General features: G+C 52.8%; 1 protein-coding gene and 1 long non-coding RNA gene across 3 annotated transcripts in view; one reads left to right on the plus strand and one right to left on the minus strand.

The window, feature by feature from the left end:
* The window catches only part of WNT5B (Wnt family member 5B), a 127152-nt gene that overhangs the window by 46807 nt on the left and 66469 nt on the right, over positions 1-13876 (plus strand). The window contains exon 2 of one of the 2 annotated variants that reach the window (XM_051850116.3): positions 7914-8034. The exons of the other annotated variant lie outside the window; for it this stretch is intronic. The gene's annotated coding sequence lies outside the window, so the exon portion shown is untranslated. The remainder of the gene's footprint in view (positions 1-7913; positions 8035-13876) is intronic. 2 annotated transcript variants of the gene reach the window in all.
* LOC149124682 (uncharacterized) lies at positions 9885-12673 on the minus strand. Its single transcript, XR_016213454.1, has 3 exons — positions 12541-12673; positions 12024-12268; positions 9885-10783 (listed from the first exon to the last, which is right to left on the minus strand). It is a non-coding gene; the product is annotated as an uncharacterized LOC149124682 (long non-coding RNA).

The following is a 13876-nucleotide window of genomic DNA, read 5'->3' on the forward strand; positions in this document are numbered from 1 at the left end:
TAAAATTAAATTAACAAACCCACCAGGGAACCCTGCCAGGGTAGGATACAGGCCGCAGGGGAGCCTGGGGCGGGACGCCACATACACAGTGGGAGACCTGTGTGTTCCACACCTGCAGTACCTGCTTGCCGGGCTGGAACTTACCTTATTCTTGGTGATTCCAAAGCTCCTGTCCTGGATCTCAAGACAAGTATCACGTCTAGGGTTTTGTCTTGCTTACAAGTGAAAAAGTGAAGCAAGGGTAGCCCAATCAAGTTAGGCCTAAGTGATCACAGAACCCAAGTTCCTGGCTACTTTTGCCTGATTTTGCTTGAGCACACACTAAATATTCAATAAACATTTGATGTCATGGTCATGGAGACCAAGTGACATTAATGTTTCCCAGTTTGTCTTAGTTCGTATCACTTTGGTGGTAGCCCAGTTGGCCGTGGTAGTGACAGAGGACTTGTAATGGGCCAAGTCCAGGTGGCCCAGTGTTGCCCTGGAATGCTCCTTCTACCCCCTTGTCTGCTGAATCTCTTGGTGAGGGATCACTGTGGTCCATCAGCATGTTAATATGTCATTAGTCCTCTCCCTGAGTGGCATTTGTGTATCACCGATGAACATTCGTTGCAATGGCCGTTTGACTAGATGGTTCTTCAGTTACTGTTTTGGAAACTTCTATGTGTCTTAGAGATCTCCAAAAGCATGTTTTTGTATGGCGGTGATAAAACACTTTTATCATCAGCTGAACTTAAGCAACACAGCTTGCCAGTTGCACAAACCTAAATAGCGCTTTTGAGAACACTGGAGGGGCAGGCATTTGGCACAACAATTTTAAAACAAACTTGAAATATCCTGGCCATATACATTGTTTACCTTTTAAAAAATTATTTATTTGAAAGGCAGAGTTATAGAGAGAGAGGAGGAGAGAGAGAGAGGTCTTCCATCCTCTGCCCCAAATACCCACAACAACCAGGGCTAAGCCAATCCAAAGCCAGGAGCCAGGAGCTTCTTTGGTGTCTCCCACATGGGTGTAGGGGCCCAAGGATAGGCCATCTTCTACAGCTTCCCCAAGCGCATTAGGAGGGAGCTGGATCAGAAGTGGAGCAGCTGGCACTCAAACTGGTGGCTACATGGGATGCCTCAGGCTGCAGCTCTACTTACTGAGCCACAGAGCTGGCCCCACACTGTTTCTTTGGGGCAGGGACACAGCTATCATCAAAGAGTGACTTTTTAAAAAAAAAAATTTTTTTTTTGACAGGCAGAGTGGACAGTGAGAGAGAGAGACAGAGAGAAAGGTCTTCCTTTGCCGTTGGTTCTCCTCCCAGTGGCTGCTGCGGCTGGTGTACCGCGCTGATCCGAAGCCAGGAGCCAGGTGCTTCTCCTGGTCTCCCATGCGGGTGCAGGGCCCAAGGACTTGAGCCATCCTCCACTGCACTCCCAGGCCACAGCAGAGAGCTGGATTGGAAGAGGAGCGACCTGGACAGAATCCAGCACCCCGACTGGGACTAGAACCCAGTGTGCTGGTGCCACAGGCAGAGGATTAGCCTATTGAGCCACGGCGCCGGCCAAAGAGTAACTTTTTAATCAATTTCTCTTTGGCAAGGGAACTTCTTGTCCTATTTGCAACCATTATTAACAGCTCAGTCTGTCTTCCTCAATTAAGAACCGGTTGAGTGTGATGTACTGAGAATGTGCCACAACCCCAGAGCTTGCCAGCCACGTGGGATGTTTATCTTCAGATGGTTACTGAGCACCTGCTATGTGCCCAGTACTTCCAGAGGTGCAGGGGCACCAAAGTGAAAAGACAGTTCCTACGCTCCAGTCGCTCAAGACCTCACTACCCAAGCCTATTACGTCTGTAAAAATCTGTGGTTCCCTAGCTGTAAAATCTCCTAGAAGAGGGGTTTCAGAGACCTCACCACCAGGGTTGGGGAAGGATGACCGATGACCGAATCTATGGGAGGTGACAGAAATGATGTCCAAGGTTCCCTGGGAGAGGGGGTGTTGGGAAAGGCCTCAGGAAGGCAGTGAGGAAAGAGTAGAATTCACAGGCCAGTGGGCAGGGGTGGAGCAATTCAGGTGAGAGTCTGACATTTCACACAAGTCAGTTTGGTGGAAGGAGCTGTTTTGTAAAAGAGATTTATTTATTTATTTTAAAGTCTTCTGACGGGGGGTGGGGAGGGAGGGAGGGAGGGAGAGAGAGAGTGAGAGAGAAACTTCCATCCACTAGTTGACCCCCCAAAAGCCCACACAGCCAGGCCATGTCGAAGTCTGGAGCCTGGAGCTTCATCTGGGTCTCCCACATGGGTGGCAGGGACCCAAGCACTTGGGCCACCCTCTGCTGCCTCCCAGGCATTAGCAGGAAGCTGGATCAGAAGTGGAGCAGCTGGGATGGGAAGTGGGCACTCAGACATGGGATGTGGGAGTCCCAGGCCGCAGCTTAAGCCCCTGCACCACAACGCCTGCAGAGGGAACATTGTTCAACAGCTTCATGAGGTGTAATTTATGTACAACATGCTGCACCCAGGTGAAGTAAGTATATGGTATGGTGTGTCTTAGAAGACGTAGACCCCTGTCTTAGTCTGTTAATACCCAGACTGAGTCACTTACAGAGGAAAGATGTGTATTTAGCTCACAGGGCTGGAGACTGGGGGTCCAAGATGGGGCAGCCACAGCTGGCGAGGACCTCACTGTGATGTGAAAAAAGTGAAAGTGTGGCCGGCGCCGCGGCTCACTAGGCTAATCCTCCGCCTAGTGGCGCCGGCACACCAGGTTCTAGTCCCGGTTGGGGCTCCGGATTCTGTCCCGGTTGCCCCTCTTCCAGGCCAGCTCTCTGCTGTGGCCAGGGAGTGCAGTGGAGGATGGCCCAAGTGCTTGGGCCCTGCACCCCATGGGAGACCAGGAGAAGCACCTGGCTCCTGGCTTCGGATCAGTGCGGTGCGCTGGCCGAAGCGCGCTGGCCGTGGCGGCCATTGGAGGGTGAACCAACGGCAAAGGAAGACCTTTCTCTCTGTCTCTCTCTCTCTCTCACTGTCCACTCTGCCTGTCAAAAAAAAAAAAAAAAGTGAAAGTGTGCATGGGCCTGTGTGAAGATGCAGAATGGCGGGGCAGCTTTGCTGCGGGACAACTTGCTCTCCTGGGAACTGACCCAGTCCCTCGAGAGTGAGGACTTGCTTCTTCCCATGGATCCAACCCAGTCCTCAGACTGGCATTGAGCTCTTCAAAGCCAGAGCTCTCTGAACCCAGATACCTCCTAAAGGCCCCCTCACTGCCAACATTGTAAATTGAGCATGAGATTTTAGCAGGAGGGGCAGGCACATGGCGCAGGGGCTCAGGCACCACTTGGGATTCCCCAGTCCCATGTCAGAGTGCCTGGGTTGAGTCCCAGCTCCTCTTCTTGCAATCCAACTTTCTGCTAATGTGCATCCCGGGAGGCAGCAGATGATGGTTCAGGTACTTGGTTCCCTGCCACCCACCTGGGAGACCTGGATGGAGGTCTGGGCTCCCAGGTTTGACTTGACCCAGCCCCAGCTGTTGCCAGCATTTGGAGAGTGAACCAGTGGATGGAAGTTCTCTTTCTCCCCGTTGTGTCTCTCTGCCTTTCAAATAAATAAAAGTAAATGAACAGAGCTTTAAAAATAAGCCAAGCATAGGACAAGTATCGTATGATGTCACACATATGTGGAGTCTAACACTGAGGTGACTTCATTAAAGTTATAAGTACAGGGGTGGATGGGGCCAGCATTGTGGCACAGGGGGTTAAGCTGCCACCTGATGCCAGCATCCCATATGAGTGCTGATTTGAGTCCCAGTACCTCCACTTCTGAACCAGCTCCCTGCTAATGCACCTGGGAAAGTAGAGGAAGATGGCCCAAGTGTTTGAACCCCAATAAAGAAATGTTCAATGTAAGAGGAGATGGGTACATTTACCCTGATTGAACATTACACAGTGTACACAGGTATCAGAACATCACATGGTGAATCATTTGTATGTACAATTTTATGTCTATTAATTTTCAATAAATTTTTTTTGACAGGCAGAGTGGATAGTGAGAGAGAGAGAGACAGGGAGAAAGGTCTTCCTATGCCGTTAGTTCACCCTCCAATGGCCGCCGCAGCCAGCATGCTGCAGCCGGCGCACCGCGCTGATCCGATGGCAGGAGCCAGATACTTATCCTGGTCTCCCATGGGGTGCAGGGCCCAAGCATTTGGGCCATCCTCCACTGCACTCCCTGGCCACAGCAGAGAGCTGGCCTGGAAGAGGGGCAACCGGGACAGAATCCGGCGCCCCAACCGGGACTAGAACCCGGTGTGCCGGCGCCGCAAGGCAGAGGATTAGCCTAGTGAGCCGCGGCGCCGGCCTTTAATAAATTTTTTAAAAGAAGATTATTTCAATTGTTTCCGAACCTTCCAGTGTGCAAGCCGCAGTGCTAGGAATACCAGGGCTCACCCTGGCACTGTCTGGGAGGTGTTCTCTGACCCCTGGCCAGGTCAGATTCTTCTGATTTGGGTTCCAAGTATGCTAGGTACTTTCCTTACCAAAACATTCATGGCACATTGTGGTAATTTTGTACTTGCTAATTGTCTCTTCTCCAAGACTTCTACGTCCTCAGCCCCTAGCCCAGAGCTGGGCGCCTGGCAGACGCTTAGTTCTATTCCCTCTTGTCCGTTGAATGCCACCCCTGCCTGACCAGGGGGTACTTGCAGCAAGGGAGGGCAACGACACAGAGAAGCAATGACAGTGCAGGCCAGACAACACATGGGGCCCTGAGGAGGAAGGGCTGAGGGGCTTGGCGGAGGTCATCTGGCCCAGGAAGTGCAGGGCGAGGAGGAGTTCTCCATCCAAACAGGGAGGGAAGAACATGCTAGGCCCCAGGAGTACAACATCTAAAGGACATGGCCGTGTGAGACGGTCACCTGGGACCAGAAAAAGAGGCTAGGGTTCAGGAGGGTGAGGACTGGCGCTAGGACTGTGTCTGAACCCGGAAGCTCGTGGAGAAAGCAGGAGAGCAAAGGGATCTGCCTGCAGTTTTAGGAAGAAGACTCCAGATGGAGGGGCTGTGAACCCCGCCCCCTGCAAACTGCGTCTTTGGCAAGCACCCAGGCGATTCTTATGTGGGTCACCCAAAGAGCACAGCTGGAGAGACTGTGCTGAGACGAGAAGCTGCAGCAAGTTAAGGCTGGTGGCAGGCAAGGTGCATGCAGACGGCAAAAGGATCCGAGCCGGGAAGGGTCATCCTAGTGAGATAGCCACAGGAGCTTTCAGAGTCTTCTGGTCTTAAAGATACCTAATTTATTTATTTATTTTTATGTTAAAGGCAGAAAGAAGGAGAGACACACAGAAATCCCCTATGTGTTGGTTCACTGTGATTCACAGCCACAATGGCCAGGGCCAGGCTAGACCGAAGCCAGGAGCCAGGAACTCCATCCAGGTCTCCCACATGGGTGCCAGGGGGCCCAAGCACTTGGGTCATCATCGTTGGTTTCCTCGGCGCATTCACAAAACCAGATCGAACAGAGCGGCCAGATTTTGAACCAGTGCTCAGATATGGGATGCTGACATCACAAGCATCGGCTTAACCGTTGTGCCACAGTGCCGACCCCAGAATCTCCTCTAAACTTTAGAGCCTGAAAGATAGCAGAGCATCAGTGATGAACAACACCACACGAAGCTATGCAGCTCTGCCAGGTGCCGGTGTGAACAGCTGGACGTGGGCACCAAGTCCCGGGAAGACGGCCACGCCAGCGTGCAGGCAACACAGTGCCACGTCACTCCAGACCCCGGTGTCCTGAGGCTCACGCGGTGGAATGTGGGTGCCCTTCCAGCTACCAGAAAGGCTTTGGTAGGAGTTCACTGGAAAAGCCCGGGGCCTCTTCCTCTACAAATGATCTCTAATGAACTTAATAGTGCATTTCAGGGGTACTGCGGGCCAGTACTGAACAGACATATTGCGCCTGAGCTAGACGGGAGAGATCTAAGCACATTATCTAAGTACAGCAGTCAGTCTCCCGAAGGCTCTGCTTGCCTTTTGTGTGCCCTTGAAAGTCTGCACAAACAAACGTGAACAGACTCTGGACCCTAAGAATAATATTTTTCTGTGGACCTATAGGGATACATAAACAAAACCCCAAGGGGAGAAAAAACTTCAATTAAAAGAAAAATAAGGGTCCCCCATGGCTCTATCCTCTTTTGCTCCTTAGCGTTTCTTAACTTCACCGTGAGATAAAAGTAGTTTGGCTTCTTGAGAGATGTTGGTGAGGAGCTGAACAAGAAGAAAGTGTTTCTGTCCCTCTGTCTGTCTGTCTGTCTGTCCCTGATTGTTGCAGCCCTCAGTGATAGATGTCTGTGCACGCCTGGGTTAATGGTTCTATGAATAGACAGGGGCACTGTGCCGGGGAAGAGTCCCTGGGGAAATCCTCTTCCTCACTCCCAGCCCCTGTACCCCGCTCCTGCCAAGCTCCTCTCTGGAACCTGGGTCAACCTCTCCACCCCCAGGTGCACGGCATCCTTGGGCTGCAGCTTGCCTTTGGCTTCTGTCCGTGCCGTGTGTCCCTGCCTGCTGTGGACAGCCATGAGAGCCGACCAAGGCGCCTGGGGGTTTCTCGGCTGGAAAACAGTGTTGTGCATGCACAGTGATTTTCGCGTGAGTGGCAGAGGAAGGGGATGAAGGAGGACTGTGTCCGTGGAGATGTCTTTAGGGGGACTGTCTTTAGGGGGCTGTGGGGGGGGGCTCCTGGGAGTTATTACAAAGTGCTTGCAGGTGCAGACCCCAACACCTCTCCCTAGGCAGGGTCCTCTGTAGAAAGAGGAACCCTCTTGTCTGGTGGCGTGTGGGTTCCTGTCAACACCCAGATGCACGTGACAGATAGTTCGCAACAGGTTTCTTCTGTTTGCACTCAACTGCCCTGGAACAGCGGAAGAAATCATAAATATTTCCTTGTCCTCTCACAAACCCTTCATCTAATAAAGCAAGATCACTGGAGCGGAAGTGGGGGAGCCGTTCACATCGTCACTTAAACTGAAGACCTGGCTTGGCTTGGGCTGTCTTGGAGACTCTCTAAGCCTGTGCTCTGTTATGGAATACAAACCAGGTGGCTAAGACACACACACCCCCGCAAAGGCAGGTGGCAGTTCTAGGAGTGGCGGTGGAGGTCCTGCGTGCTCATCGAGCCCCTGGCACTGTTGTACCAGTATGGAGGGTAGCCTCTGGGTGGTAGGGAAGAGACCAGAAGGGTAGCAGGTCAGAGGGCTGTGCACCCCTGAATGCTGCTTGGGGGCGTGGGAGGGGACTCGGTGCTTGTGTGTGTACCTCCGTTCTGCTTCTTCATCCACCTCAGGCTGGCTCCCTCCCTCGAGTCGCCCCCCCCCGATGGGGGGTGGGGGGACATTGCAGCTTGCAGCTGCGGCACAGATAAGCCAGGCTGTGGGTTGGGAGCAGTTCCCAGCGAAACCCCATGGCTGTGTCTCCCACTCAGGAAACTGAGCCCTCACTCCGCCTTTCCCAGTCCTTGGCACAGGACTCTGCCTATGGTGGCTGCCAACTATTTACCTAGTGAGAGATAGCCTCCATCCCACACTGGTTTGTGTTTTTCCAACGTCATTCATAAGCTTTAGCATTTTAGTAATAAAGCCCAACGAGCCAGTGAGATTTTGTGATCGTGAGTGGCTGTCAGAGGGGTTGGAAGGAATACCTGTTAGCAGTGTTGTAGGCTCTTAAAGTAGCCTGCACGGTAGAACTGACAGCCAGCCCCACCACCCGACCGTCAGCAGCATGTGGACAAACTGCTCACGGGTCCCAGGCAGGGACTTAGGGAGATGGTCAAGCTGGAGGCCAGGGCAGAGGGCGTCCTGATGTTGCCTGACTCCCATCCACCCTCTGGAGGCTTAACCTGTGTGGACAAGTGGTCAACATGAAGCCCTTCCTCAGGTCAAGAAGAGTCTGCTAGTGCAGCTGAATCCTGAGGCATTTTGTCGCTGCTGCTGGAACCCTGAGAAGCTGGAGCTGAGTCCCTGAGGACCTGGACCCTTCTGTTACCTCAGGGGAGCAGGTGGGATTCCATGAGGACCGGGAGCATCTTTGCTGTCTCATCTAATTTTCCCATTCTGGAAGATGCTTTTTTATTTTATCTTTTTGATTTATGTATGAGAGAGAGCTCCCAATGACTAGTTCACTCCCCCAAATGCCCACAACATCCAGGGCTTGGTCAGACCAAAAGGGAGCTGGGAATTCCACCCAGGCCTGCAACGTGGGCATCCAGGACCCAAGGAATGAGCCATCACCTGCTGCCTCCCAGGGTGTGCATTAGCAGGAAGTTAGCTCCTGGAGTCAGGAGCCAGCACTCAAATCCAGAGATGATAACCTCTAAGCCAAATACTTGCCCCTGAGTGATTTTTTTAAAATAAGCATTTTAAAAAATAGGGATTTATGCATCATGTTAAATGGACAGGTGTGTTTCAGTAAACATTTTTGGAAGAAATTTGGTGTGGAGATTGACAACCAAATACAGTAATATGAGGTCATTGTCAGTCATCTGGGGGCTGGTGCTGTGGAATACTGGGTAAAGCTGCCACCTGCAGTGCTGGCATCCCATATGGGCACCAGTTCAAGTCCTGGCTGCTCCATTTCTGATCCAGCTCTCTGCTATGGCCTGGGAAAGCAGAAGATGTTCCAAGTCCATGGGCCCCTGAACCCACGTGGGACACTCAGAAGAAGCTCCTGGCTCCTGGCTTTGGATCAGCATGGCTCTAGCCATTGAGGCTATTTAGGGAGTGGACCAGCAGATGGAAGATCTCTTTGAATCTGCCTCTCTGCAAGTCTGCCTTTCAAATAAATAAATAAATAAATATTTAATAAATGAATGCATAAAAATCAGTCATCTGGCCACCATAACCTGCAGGAAGCAGGATGCAGACTCTGGATGCTTCTGGGGCATTCCGGGCCTGTTGAGGTGCCTGAGAGGGATGTGGAGGGCAGGGCAGGGTTAGCAGGGAGCGCCAGGGCAGGGGCACAGAGATCCGGAGCAGGCTGTGCGGGGGCTGGAGAATCGTGGGAAGCAGAGGGTAAGTGCACAAGTGATGGCCAGAGGGTGGATGGGCATCACGAAGAAATGTGAAGCAGCCCCGCCAAGGATGAGCAGTCTGGGCTGGAGTTAGGGGCACCTCGGTTCTCAGGGGGGCAGGAAGAGGAAGCAGAGGAAACACCGTGGGGAGGGGAGGCCGCTTCTCCTGTGTCGTCCCACACAGTGCCACCTCAGGGGCTGACCCTTCCCCTCTCCCTGGTAGACCCAAGGGCATTTTGCAACTATTTTATGAAGGCCACTTTAACTCAGTGAACTTGACAGGGAGACCATTCCAAGATCTAGTATCTCTCTCTCTTTAGACCCTGAACAAAGTTTCCTTCATTTGAAGCTTAGTATTTCTTAATTCTAATTATGTCCATCTTGTTTTCTGAATTAATTAGAGACCTTTGTGATCTAATGAGTCTGAAAGATAAAAATCTGAGGCCGGTGCTGTGGTGTAGAAGGTTAAGCCTCTGCCTGCAGTGCCGGCATCCATGTGGGTGCCAGTTCAATTCCTGGCAGCTCCACTTCCCATCCAGCTCCCTGCTAATGCACCTGGGACAAGCCGGAAAATGGTCCAAGCACATGGTCCCTCACCCAACTGGGAGACCTAGAAGAAGCTTCTGGCTCCTGTCTTCACCCTGGCCCAGCCCTGGCTGTTGCACCATTTGGGGAGTGAACCAGCAGATGGAAGATCTCTCTCTCTCTCTCTCTGCCTTTCAAATAAATAAATAAATCTTAAAGAAAAAGAAAGATAAAAATCTGAGATTCATTCTTGCCATTACTTCATCAAATTAGTGTTTTACTCCTCTCAAAACTGGTTTTGGTAGGAAGACTGGTTTTTTAAAGATTGAGTTATTTATTTGAAAGGCAATGTTATGTGGAGGTGAGAGAGAAGGACACACACACACACACAGAGAGAGAGAGAGAGAGAGAGTGAGAGAGAGAGGGAGAGAGAATCTTCCACTTGCTGCTTCACTCCCCAAATGGTCACAATGGCTAGGGATGGGCCAGGCCTAAGCCAGGAGCCTGGAACTCTATCAGGGTCTCCCGTGTGGGTGCAGGGCCCAAGCACTTGGGCCAGCCTCCAGTGCTTTCCCAGGAGCATCAGCAGGGAGCTGGATGGGAAGTGGAGCAACCAGGACTGGAACCAGCGCCCATATGGGATGCTGGCGTCACAGGCCACAGCTGAACCCACTGTACCACAGCGCCAGCCCAAAGAGTGGCTTTTACAACACCTGATGTTTTGTTAAAAGAGCACAGAAGTTGAGGGCTGCTGGTGAATGCCGAGGTGATGGCGGGGGAACCAGGGTAGCAGGCACTCAGGCAAAGTGCCCGGGAGAGAAGCCCCGGGACGAGTCTCGCTCTGATGCGGGTTAAGCTCACGATCTGCTCCTTGTTCAGGAGCCAGGCCTCCTTGGGCCTTTCCTTTGAGATGCTCTGCTGTCTCGTGGTGCCCAGTGAGTGCATATCTTCACCTTCCTAGTGAAAGTCCACCTTCACTGAACGTAGGTCACCGTTGCTCACTCCTCCACAGCTTGGGGGTGAGCAGCAGTGTGCTGGCCAGGCTGGCTCTTGTCCAGAGAGCCCACTGTCACTCACCTACACATATGGCTGCCCCTCCCCTGACACCCACCGCAAGGAAGACCAAAGCCAACACCCAGCAGGGGTGTTTTCAGTCATTATTTTGTGTTCTGTGTTCCATGTCTGTGCTTCTGTCCATCTTGGCTAGGGTGCTCTGAGGGAAAACAGAGAAATCAGTGAGACCACAGGTATCGATAAAACGTGCACTCGAGGAAAACAACCAGAGGGGTTTTCTGCTGATCTGCAGTCACCCTGGCGTTGTTTGTTCTGTTTTGTTTGTGACGGAGATTTTAGGAACTTTGAAGAAAGGACCTGAAAGTGGTACTTAGCCTGGTCTTTAGTTTGAAAATATGCTGACGTCTAACTTTCAGAGCTGAATAATCTAATTCTTGATCATTCCAGAACACACTTAGGTATCCGTGACCATTTCCTGTTCTACAGGGTATTTGCATCCATGCCTAGCCAGGGGGGCTTAAGTGGATGCTGAAAGAATCAAGGACACCCCCCCCCCCATGCTCCTCTCCGTCAGCTAACCCTTAGTGCGTGCTCACCTGTCAGTGGTGTCAGAGAAGGCCCTTTGCATGACGCCCAGGGGACAGCCGCCCTGCCCGAGCGCAGCATTGCACGCACGGTTACTGCTCTGTCCTTGTGTCCGTGCTGTGCCCTGAGAAGAAGAGCTGGGAGCCCTTCATGCTCGGTGGGGAGGGGAAGGCCGGTATCTGACCTCGTGCACTCCCAAGCTGGGAAGCCCAGATGAATGCTCCCGGGCTCAGCGGTGAGCGGACGCCGTGCACCCCCTGCCCTCCACACACAGAGCAGGCCGAGAGGTCAGTGAATGAGTGCCCTCCCCATGTGTGGGAGCCCGGTCAGCGGTGGTTTTATACATAGAGGCTTAAATGGGGTCAGCATGGGAGCCGCGCATTGCTTCCAAACTCCCCATCTTTTTGAAGCAATGGGGCTCAAAGAGGAAATCCTGCCAGAGAAGAGAGATGAGGCTCTTATGCTTGGAGAACTGGACAAATACTCCCGGCTCTCTATGTCTAAAAGCAGGACCAAATGGAAAACCAAGAGGGGGGAGGTCCTTGCCGCCCCCTATTCTTCTCTAGTAATCCCTTAAAAAATAATTGCAGACCCAAACCTCTGGCCTCCAGCACATTTTCCACTTGATTAGAGGCCTTTGTGAGGGAGGGAAAGGGACCTGCAGACTTGTACATTGTGCTGGGGCCTGAAATGTCCAGCTGGGATTTTTTTCCATCAAAAGGGGATTTTAGTAAAACCATTATCAGGGGCTTAAAGGAGAAAAGCTGTTGAGCTGCGAGAGAGGGGTAGATTAGCATTAGCGGGGCTGTTGTTGGCACTGGCGCAAGGGTGGGAAGGTGTTTGCAGCCACTTACACACAGTTCCTTAGTTTCTCTGCAAGTTCCGGGCAGGTGCAGAAGTAGGAACGGATGCAAGAGCAGGAACTGACAGGGCCTGAGGTGGCATCGCGCAGGAGGCGACCCGAGTCTGCAGTGAAGGCGAGGTGTTGCTTGGCGTCCACGCCGTGTGTGGGACTCATGGCATCGCTGGGATGTCCACACTCCCCTGGAATCCCCCTCGGCGACACTCTGTGCCCTCTCGACGGCCTCCGTAGATGGTCCTGGGAAATCAAGACACCCCCAAGTAGCCATGCTGGATGCCTTCAAAGAGCCAACGGACACCCTTGTGGGGGTGGCGAGTAGGGGCCGGGAGTACCAGGGAAGGTTAGGGAGGGGGCGGCAGTGGCTGTCTGGTCTGCAGGTGGGGACCCAGCCTGTGTACACTTGCAGACTGGCCTCGGGAGCCCTCTAGGGGAGCGGTTTGAAGAAGTTTCCTCCCATGGGAACGCCTGTCGTCTTGGGATCGCGGGAGCCCTCAGCTAGGCCTTCTTACCCACAATGGAGCATAGAAGCTGCAGTCATGGAAGTTGGACCCCCATGAGGAGTGTCGCCCACCAGCCTGCGCTGGATACACCGTCCTCTGTTCATCCCTGTCTCCGGCACTGTTCTAGCTCGTCCTCCCTGGAAGGATAGGGTAGCGATGAAGCGGTGTGCAGCCTGACTTCCGGGAGCTGGCAGCTACGACAGCAGCCGCAGGTCTCTGGGCGGGTCTGCAGTGCCCCGGTTGCTGCCATCCTGGTCACGGGCCGTCCTGGGGATCACACCCATGGGGACTTTTGTGTCGAGTCAAATCCAAACAACCAGGGAAGCAGGACCTAGCTTCTTGAGCACATTGAAGCACAGCTTCCTGATTCTTCCAGGGACCTCCTTTGAAATCTGTCATAGTTTTTTCATAATATGCATTGCCCATGAACTTGAAGACCTCTTGTGAAGGATACACTTCCCCTCACTTGATTATGTTTACTTATTTGAAAGCCAGGCACACACACACACACGCACAGAGAGAAAGAGATCTTATTCACTGGTTCACTCCAAAACTGCCTACAACAGTGAGGACTGGGGCTCAATCTGGGTCTCCCATGTGGGTGGCAGGGACTTGAGCACTTGAGCCATCACCTGCTGTGTCCCAGGGTCCACACTGGCAGGAAGCTGGAACTGGGAGCCAGAGCAGGGACTTGAACCCGGGAGGCAGGTGCCCCAAGTGGCATCTTAGTCTGTAACCCTCCCTGACTGAATCTTTCTGACGCAGCCCTCGGCCTGCCCTGGGTCCCATCCTGGGTGCAGAGACACATGTCCTCCTTTCTCTCCTCTACTTATTCATTTATGTGGGCACAGCCACTGACTGTGGTGCATTTCAGCTCTGGTTTCTGCTTGTCTAGGACCTCCACGGATAGTGCCAGGAATAGCCATTTTGCTTCATGCCTAGGCCCTGAGTTCCACAAACGTTTCCTTCCCTTCCCTTGTTCATTCTTTAACCAAAAATGCCTTCTGAATCACGGAGCTGCTATGCTGCAAGACAGCTCAGTGGCCATCTCCGCAGGGCACGGGCAGCTCTAAGATTCCATTCCCTGGCTCCATGCTTGGATCGCCCGAGGACAGGCTGTTGAGTGCAAAGCCGCCAGGAGCCCCTGAGGTCTCTCTCCTCTGCTCTGCCTGGCCCTCATTGTGACACTCTATGGAATCCGGCCAGGCTGGCTCCGTTCTTTCCCTGTTCTCATGCCTGCTACCTTCCCCTGGCGTCGTCCACTTTCTGGAGGAGGAGCTCAGACTGTGTCTCCCCGTGGGAGCACTGGCGTTCTCGCCACAGACAGTGCGCTCCCTCTATCAGA

Source organism: Oryctolagus cuniculus, chromosome 9 (assembly GCF_051225735.1).
Source record: "Oryctolagus cuniculus isolate XC-2025 breed Fujian yellow rabbit chromosome 9, ASM5122573v1, whole genome shotgun sequence".
In the NCBI taxonomy this organism is placed as follows: Eukaryota; Metazoa; Chordata; class Mammalia; order Lagomorpha; family Leporidae; genus Oryctolagus; species Oryctolagus cuniculus.